At 46.4% G+C, this 10,000-nt stretch overlaps 1 protein-coding gene across 1 annotated transcript in view; it reads left to right on the plus strand.

Annotated features, from left to right (window-relative positions):
* Positions 1-10,000, plus strand: part of RASGRP2 (RAS guanyl releasing protein 2) — a 1,091,080-nt gene that overhangs the window by 483,787 nt on the left and 597,293 nt on the right. The gene's annotated exons all lie outside the window — the stretch shown is intronic.

Consider the following 10,000-nt stretch of genomic DNA (forward strand, 5'->3'; position numbering starts at 1 on the left):
CTCCTAATTAAAGCTTTGGTGTGAAAACTCTTAGAGTGTAAAATTGTGTTACCCGCAGTGGGTTTTCTATATAGTGTTGACCCAATACTACCAAAGTAGAGGGTAGTATCTAGGAAGTTGATTTGTTGATTACTCCATGTCATTGTAAATTTAAGGTTGAGGGTATTGGTTTGTAAGCATTTGAAAAAAGCTTTTAAAAGCTTGATACCACCGTCCCAGATGATGACATCATCTATGTACCTGAGCCAAGTAATAATATGGCTCAGGTACATAGAGAGGGCCTCATCACTGAAAATGTCACGCTCCCACCCACCCAGGTGCAGATTGGCGTAGGCCGGGGCACAGCAGGTGCCCATGGCCACGCCCTGCACCTGGGTGAGGTGGGAGCCATCAAAAGTAAACACATTATTTTTTAAAATATGTGCAAGGCCATCCATAATAAATTGGTTATAGGTCTCAGCCTGGGGGCCACGTTCGTTGAGGAACCTTTTGACCATTTGTAGTCCAAGTGTGTGTGGGATAGAGGAATATAATGCCTCAATATCCAATGCAATCATAAAGCACTCTGTTGGCATTGTCTTATCATATAGTACCCTAAGTAGGTCTGGGGTGTCTTGTATGAATGAGGGTAGGCTCATTACATGAGGTCTTAGGTATTGGTTGATTAGTTTACTTAGCGGTTTAGTATAGGACCCTATACCCGAAATAATAGGGCGTCCAGGCGGGTATTTGATATCTTTATGCGTTTTGGGTAATGCGTAAAAGGTAGGTATACGCGGTTGATCAATTGTAATGGCATTGTATGTTTCTTTATCAATCATGCCCTTATTATATGCTTTATAGACTAGCATCATGTATTTAGTCTGAGCCAATAGAATCCTATCTTCATTGATGGGTATATACCACTCGCGGTTTTTTAGAATATCCCAGCAGATGTTTCTGTAGTGTAGATGGTCCATAATCACAATATTTCCCCCCTTATCGGAGGGTTTAACTACGATTTGGGAGTTTTTGTTAAGTGATACAATAGCTTTTTTAAGAGGGGTACTTAGATTGTCATTATTAAGGTTACGGATTTTCAGACGATTAACGTCCGCCGTAGTTTTATTTACAAATGCCCATATGTTAGGATTGGTCTGTAGTGGAGGGAATCTATTTGATTTTTTCTTTATAGTAGGGACATGAATAGGGATGCTCATTTGTTGTGTTGACATTTGTGGGGTTGATATGTCTAGGGGATCATTCTCTGGTTCTGGGGTTGAAGGTACACTGTCTGACTGTGCATCAGAGTCATTTTCATCAAGGAGTTGAATGAGGTCTTTTAAAGCCCTAAAATCCCTCACTGTAAAGTCCTTCCATAACTCTGACATCTTTTTATTTTTTCTGACCTGTCGTCTCTTTTTGTCGAAAATATAACGATATGTGAGTTTCCTTGCGAACAAGTGCAGATCTTTAACCACCTCCCACCCGGGCCATTGTACATATACGGCCGGGTGGGAGTCTCGTCCTTCTGATCGGACGTTCCGGAACGTCCTTCAGAGGGAGAGAGATTGCGCCGCCGTGGGCACGCGCAATGGCGCGATCTCGATGTGCCTGTGTCCCTAGGACACAGAGCAACAAGACTCGGCAGGAGGGCCCTGTGATTGGCCCTCCTGATCACATGACGGCTGTGTCCAATCACTATGAGACATAGAGAATATAAACTTTCCTTATTTGCAGACGACATATTGTTGACTTTGACGAACCCACTACTTTCTTTGCCATCGTTACATGCTCTCCTGGATTCCTTTGGTGCTATTTCTGGGTATAAGGTCAATACATCTAAGACGGAGGCCATGCCCCTTCATGTTTCCCCGGATCTTTTGTTTCGACTGCAGCATACATACCCTTACCGGTGGTGCATGCAATCGCTCAAGTATTTGGGGGTGAACCTGACCCCTACCCACTCCATGCTTTATATGGCCAATTACACTCCCCTGGTCTGTGAGATAGCTATAATTAAAACAAAGGTGACCAGCGCTATGGATTAATAAGGTGAATGCAGAAACAGACGGTGTAAGCTGCCAACAACCAAACCCAACAAGTTGGGTTGGAAATAAAATAGTGCAAGTGGGGTTGTGAACGGCGCTACCGTTTTTCAAGAGATAGCAATATTATATTTGCTTAGCGTGAATGGTGATACCACTTAATGTGTGCCGTGAATAAATGAATAAATAAATTTTAAAGTGCAATTTTATAAAATGCTGTATAAAAATATTGTATAAAAATCAATAAGAATAGATTATATAAATGCCTTGTATCTTAAATTATTAGTGATATAGTGCATAAGTGCTAGTGCAAAAAAAGGAGAGACACAAGGCTGAAATAAATTAGTGAATTTTATTTATAAAAAGACCAGGTGAAGCATATATCTATCCTCACTATGAACCAGAGGTGATGGTGTTTAGTGAAGAGAAAAGAAGTAAATGCTGCTGTGAGCAAACGAAAAAAACGTATAACTGAAATTAATAGGTGTAAGATGAATAGGATAAATGAATTAATGTGATGAATTCGGGTTGCAACAACCTGCGTGACCGCTAGGTGTCGCACCCTGCTATACGACCTGATATCAGTTGCAGGAGGGTACCGTGTATGGGTTCCGCTGTCCCCTCTGACTTCCTGGTGGGTCTGCGTGTTCCTCAGAAAAAAGAAAGGAGACCCCTAGGTACCATATCCAAACAACATGATAAAAAAATGTAGAGACTCACAGGGAGTGTTAGGAACCTGTCAGGAAGGCTCTGGCAGTGGATGAGTTAAGACTCACAGGCTATTCCGGCTCCACCCCTCTCATCTAGAAAGAGCTCTATTTAAGCTGGATCAGCACACAGGTTCAGTGCTGTCTTGTCTTCAGCTCCTGCCGTTGTTCCTGAACCTGTGACCTGTTTGCTGCTGATTTCCTGTTGACCTTTTGGCTTGTTCCTGACTCCGCTCGTCTGCTGCCCGTCCTGACCCCGGCTTGTTTGACCATTCTCTCGGATCTCCCTTGTCTGTTTACCCGCCTTCGGACCTTGATCGGTTCACCCCTGGTGGGGCGACCCTGAGGACCGCGACCTGGTATCCACACGCAGCGAACTCCATCCTCACCACTAGAGGCTCTGGCGAAAACCGGTGGATACTTAGACTCCGCACCTCAGGCTAGCCTGTGTCACTTACCTTGGGGGGTTCCGTCCAAGCTCCGCCCTCTAGCGGACATCGGGGCCTATCTCTGTCGCCAGGTTACCACCAGCACCCTAACAGTATAAGACAGCCATGTCGGAACCTGCAAGAGAGGCTTCTCCATTAGAGGAGATCGGCCAACACCTAGCAGCCCTGTCTCAAGCCGTGAGGACGCTTCAGGATGGCTATACACAGTTAGAGGGACGATTACGCTCTGTAACCCTCACGGCAGATTCCACTGCGCCATCTGCTCCCTCCTCCGCTGCCGCAACCGCAGCACCGGCCTCCAGCCCCACAGTAGTGATGCTGCCACCGGAACCTCGGGTCCCTACCCCTGAAAAATATTCCGGAGATCGGGGTAAATTCCGAGCGTTTCGCAATGCCTGCCAGCTCTACTTCTCCTTGCAACCCCGGACCTTCTCCCTGGAGGCCACCAAGGTGGGGTTTGTTATTTAATTGCTACTATGCGGACCCCAGTCCTGGGCCCATCGGCTCCTTGAAGAGGGTAGCCCCCATTTGAACTCTCTATTGTCATTTTTTGAGGCTATGGCCCAACTCTATGACGATCCACAGCGATCTTCCACCGCAGAAGCTGCGCTACACGTTCTCCAGCAGGGGCGCAGACCCGTAGAAGACTATGTCACGGACTTCCGTCGCCTGAGTTCCGACACTTCCTGGAACGAGGCTGCACTCCGGTACTGAAGGACGAATTGGCCCGGGTGGGCATCCCCGACGCACTAGAAAATTTGATCTCCCAGGCCATTCAAATCGACCGTCGGCTCCGAGAATCCCGGGCGGAACGATCAACGCAGCAGTTTCGGCCAGCCTGGATGTTGCCACGAGTAGCACCTCCTGTACACTTCCCTTCCGCTGGGGCAGTCTCTCCCAGCCCTGCTCCCGCCGGAGCCATGCCTGATGCCCCTGAACCCACGCAACTTGGGGTCATGCGGCCTGTCTTGTCTCCGGAGGAGAGACGTCGCCGCCAGCTGGGTAATCTTTGCCTGTATTGCGAAGAAGCTGGCCATTATGTGCGCTCTTGCGCAGCAAAACACCATAAGTCTTTGCCAGTCTCGCCCTCCAGTTGTGTGGCATCAGTTACCTCCACCTCCCACTTAGGTTTTCCTGTGTCTTTGCAACTCCCAGAAGGACCCGTCCAGGTTACAGCAATCATTGACTCGGGAGCCTGCAGTTGTTTCATTGACAGTTCCTTTGCGGGGCAGCAAGGCATACCTCTCCAGACCAAGACCCAGGACCTCACTACCTTCCTCTTCCAATGGTCTCTCCATCTGGCCATAGGGAATTGATACGTTTGGATGTCATCGCATCTCCCTTATTTCCCATTATCCTGGGATTGCCATGGTTGCAGGCACACAACCCGCAAATCAACTGGATCACAGGAGCCGTCCAGTTCCCGTCTCCTTACTGCAGGAACTCCTGTCTACCCGCTCCATCCAAGTCCCCCCAAACTCTGTTCTGTCTCGAATCTGAGCCTGATTTATGTTCTGTTGTACCCAAGGCATATCACGACTTCCTGGATGTTTTCAGTAAGCGGGGAGCTGAGACCTTACCTCCTCACTGTTCATATGATTGCCCCATCGACTTGCTCCCGGGAGCCGAGATCCCATTTGGCCGAATTTACCCACTATCTGAACGTGAGCTGGACGTTTTAAAGGACTATGTGGACGAAAGTCTGAAGAAGGGGTTTATCCGTCCTTCCACCTCTCCGGCAGGGGCAGGTATCTTTTTTGTAGAAAAGAAGGATCACTCCCTTCGACCTTGTATCGATTACCGAGACTTGAATAAAGTTACCATTAAGAACCGCTACCCTCTCCCTCTGGTTCCCGAGCTCTTTCAGCGGCTCAGATCTGCTGTCCTGTTCACTAAGTTGGATCTCCGCGGGGCCTACAACTTAGTCCGTATTAGAGAAGGCGATGAGTGGAAGACAGCTTTTCGTACCAGGTTCGGGCATTTCGAATATCTTGTGATGCCTTTTGGCCTCTGCAACGCCCCAGCTACGTTCCAACACTTTGTGAACGATATTTTCCGGGATTGGCTGGATATCTTTGTCATAGTTTACCTAGATGATATCCTAATCTTCTCTACATCCCTGGAGCAACATCGCGAGCATGTTCGAAATGTCCTCGGCCGCCTCCGTCAGCATGGTCTCTATGTTAAGGCCGAGAAGTGTGAATTCGAGCGGAGCAGCATCCCGTTTCTGGGGTTAATAATTTCTACAGAGGGTATAGAGATGGATCCCCAGAAAGTCTCTGCCATCCTGGATTGGCCACCTCCATCTGACAAAAAGGGAGTGCAGCGATTCGTTGGCTTCGCCAACTTCTATAGAAAGTTCATTAAGGGTTTCTCTCATATCATCACTCCCATTACTCAGCTCACCAAGAAGAGTGTTCGCTTTCAATGGACCCCCGAAGCCCAGTCCGCCTTCTTGGTCCTTAAGAAGCTCTTCACGTCAGCCCCTGTGTTGAGTCACCCGGATCCCACCTTACCCTACCTCCTCGAGGTTGACGCTTCTGAAGTTGCTGTCGGGGCAGTCCTCTCCCAAAGACAGGGAACCAAGGACTTGATACACCCAATAGCCTTCTTTTCCCGGAAACTCTCCTCTGCAGAGAAGAATTATGATGTTGGGGACCGGGAACTTCTGGCGATCAAAGCCGCACTTGAAGAATGGCGGTATTTGCTTGAGGGGGCTGTACACCCTATTCTTATTTTTACGGATCACAAAAACCTTGAGTATCTGAGATCTGCAAAACGTTTGAGACCCCGTCAGGCACGGTGGGCACTTTTTTTTTCAAGGTTTTCATTCCATATCACCTATCGGCCTGGGTCTAAAAATGTTAAACCGGATGCCCTGTCCCGGATGTTTGATAGCCCGAAGGAAACTTCAGTACCTGACACCATCCTATCCGAAAAGAACTTCCTACTTTTATTCACAAATCTGAAGACCCGTCTTGAGCAAGCCTCTGCCCACATTCCTGGTCCACCTGGAATACCCCTGGTGCACAAAAATGGCTTGTTATGGGTTAAAGACAAGATCTTCGTCCCGGAAGAGGTCAGAACAGCAATTCTGGCTGCCTGTCATGATCACCCTCTGGCCGGTCATTTTGGCGTCCATAGGACCCTTGACCTCCTGCAGCGTTCTTTTTGGTGGCCTGACATGGAAGAGAGCTGCAGGAGTTATGTACTCTCCTGTACCACCTGTTCCCGGTGTAAAACCGCCAGAAGTAAGGCATGGGGGCTTCTCAGACCTCTTCCCATCCCTGATCGGCCCTGGCAAACAATTGCCATGGATTTTATCGTGGAACTTCCACCTTCTGCAGGGTGCTCTGCCATTTTTGTGGTGGTAGATCGACTCTCTAAAATGGCCCATTTTTTGCCCCTCAAGGGTACTCCCACTGCAAGGGAAACTGCAGAGATCTTCATTAGGGAGATCATAAGACTCCATGGGATTCCCAGGAACATCATCTCTGACAGAGGGGTACAATTTACGTCCCGCTTCTGGAAGGCTTTATGTAAACTGTTAAAGATCGAGCTGTCTATGTCCTCAGCCTACCACCCACAGACCAACGGACAAACTGAGAGGACAAACCAAACCCTGGAGCAGTACCTGCGGTGCTTTACCACCTTTGTCCAGGACGACTGGGTAGCCCTGTTACCATTTGCAGAATTCTCCTACAACAATTCCAAGCACTCTGTTACTGGCCAATCTCCCTTCTTCGCTAATTATGGATTTCATCCCTCCTTCTTACCAGATATTCCATGTGAATCCGGAGTTCCTGCAGTCCAAGACACTGTCAACTTCTTTTCCCGGAATAATAACCTTCTGCGGGAGACCTTAGCCAAGGCCCAAACTGCGTCCAAAAGGATCTTTGACAAGAGAAAGAAGGGAGAGTTGATTCTTCAACCTGACGATCGGGTCTGGCTTTCCACGGCTAATCTCCGCCTAGCCTGTCAGTCCAAGAAACTGGCTCCCAGATTTATTGGTCCATTTCCAGTTAAAAGGAAACTCAATGATGTGTCCTATGAACTATCCCTACCCGATACCCTTCGGATCCATCCCATATTTCATGTTTCCTTACTGAAACCCGTGATCCCCGATAACTTCCCTGGTAGAAGTTCAGGTACCCCAGAACCTGTGTTCGTGGATGGAGATGTGGAGTATGAGGTTGAGGCTGTGGTGGACTGTCGAAAGAGAGGCAACCAGCTACAGTTTCTCATCAAATGGAAGGGTTATGGTCCGGAAGAGAACTCCTGGGAGCCTGAACGGAACGTCCATGCTGCGGACCTAATCCAAGCATTTTTTCGTGCTCATCCACAAAAAAGGAGCTTGTTGGGCACCCGGAGGTTGCCCTTAAGGGGGGGGCAATGTTAGGAACCTGTCAGGAAGGCTCTGGCAGTGGATGAGTTAAGACTCACAGGCTATTCCGGCTCCACCCCTCTCATCTAGAAAGAGCTCTATTTAAGCTGGATCAGCACACAGGTTCAGTGCTGTCTTGTCTTCAGCTCCTGCCGTTGTTCCTGAACCTGTGACCTGTTTGCTGCTGATTTCCTGTTGACCTTTTGGCTTGTTCCTGACTCCGCTCGTCTGCTGCCCGTCCTGACCCCGGCTTGTTTGACCATTCTCTCGGATCTCCCTTGTCTGTTTACCCGCCTTCGGACCTTGATCGGTTCACCCCTGGTGGGGCGACCCTGAGGACCGCGACCTGGTATCCACACGCAGCGAACTCCATCCTCACCACTAGAGGCTCTGGCGAAAACCGGTGGATACTTAGACTCCGCACCTCAGGCTAGCCTGTGTCACTTACCTTGGGGGGTTCCGTCCAAGCTCCGCCCTCTAGCGGACATCGGGGCCTATCTCTGTCGCCAGGTTACCACCAGCACCCTAACAGGGAGATTCGAGGCTGTCCGCGATCAGTGTTGTGTGGCCGGGAAGCTTCCGCGTTCCACGGCTCTGGCTCCGGGTGCCGGAAATGACGTTAGACGTCGCTAACTCCGCCCTACCGGTTTCGTCACAAGACGTCTACTAGGAGCGGCGTCAACAACCTAGCTTCCCGGCTATTAAATAGCGTTCCATCACCTAGCAACAACATGGCCTCCCCCGCCGCCATATTGGTGCTGACAAATGAGGCCGGACGGAGGCCATCTTTTGCCCCCATGCAATGCCTGCCTATTTGTCATTTATAGGAGTGTTTACGCTATTCACTCATCATTTCGTAGACAGCCTGTATGGATCACAATATTCAACAAATGAAAGGCAATGTTTAAACTTTATTGGTGATATATAAAAATAGGTTAAAAATTCCTCAAAAAAATTCCTTTGTTATATAAAAATCTAATTCATGAAAAAAAACTCAAGTGCTAAAACCAACGGTAGGTACTGGTTATGGAGAGCTTATAGTTTTTTTTGTAAAATGTATTAAAAATTACAAAATTTGATTAAAAAATTAAAAAAAAAATTACCGGATGTTTTACTTGTAAAAGGAAAAAAAGGAAAAAAAGGGAAAAAAAAAGGGGAAAAAAGGGGGCTTCCCATTTTTTTGTAGGGAACAGGTTGCAACAAGAGAAACAACAACCCCTGAACAATCAGGTTGCTTCGTCCCAAATCTCATTCCCTATTCCCAACTGATGTTGGATGAGAAGGTTTGGGAAAAAATATATGAAAAACATTTCGATGGGTATAACATAGATGAATATTTATCACACAGATGTAGAATTCTGTGGAAGTTTGCGAATGTGGATTACATACAAATGTGACGCACTCCCACATTATCCATGTATCCAATAACTTTTGAAGGGAGAAAGAACTTTTTTGTTAAAAGAACTTTGGGGAACCAAAGGGTTCACTATATCAGGAAGTTACTTTCCCGAGTGTTAGCCGGTTAGATTGGCTATATGTGTCAAAATAAGGAAAGGATGTGGATGAGAAGGCTTATGATAAATTATCTAAAAAGGTTAAAAATTTATAAGCAGGGATTATTAATAAATAAAATATTATTGATACTTTGTATCTGCACATGGGTTAATTAAATTTACCTTAGAGTAGCTAGGACGATGATATTTTAAATAAGCCTTATTGTAGCACCGGATTTTTTGGTGCAGGAAGGATTTTTTCGAATGTGGTTTGGAGCATATCAATGGAAAGACTGGTTAGTTTGAGAATTTTATATCTTTTAGTTAAAAAACACCAAAAAATAAAAATGGAAATAATTGTATATGTCGATTTAAAAATTATCAAAAAAAATTATTAAAAATTATATATCAAACAATTAGGATATTGTGTAAAATTGGTGTATATAAACCTATAAAATTGAATATGATTATTTTAAAATAAAGAAAAAATGTTTGGAACTTTAAAAGAATAAAAACCTTATACGTCTGTTATAAAACAATTCAGATCTATATCAACATTCAATCCGTCAGGACGGAGGGATCTCATTAAAAAAATCCACTTTGTTTCGTTTCTGGATACCATTCTTCTCTTGTTTCCTCCTCTCCAGTCCCCTTTTATCTTATCTATACCATAAAACACCAATCCAGATGGATCCTTAGAGTGTTTTTCCTTAAAGTGTCTGGATAAATTGTGTTTCTCGAAACCCTTTTTTATGTTTTTTATGTGTTCCCTGATCCTGACAAACAGAGGTCGGGTGGTTCTTCCTATGTATTGCATGTGACATGGACATTCAATGACGTAGGTCACATGGGTGCTGTTACAAGTAATGGTGTCTTTTATTTTGTATTCGACCCCCGTGGTGTGAGATCTGAAATTGTTGGTTCGCCTGGGCTGGGTTAG

Source organism: Pelophylax lessonae (assembly GCF_965119305.1).
Source record: "Pelophylax lessonae genome assembly, chromosome: 10".
In the NCBI taxonomy this organism is placed as follows: Eukaryota; Metazoa; Chordata; class Amphibia; order Anura; family Ranidae; genus Pelophylax; species Pelophylax lessonae.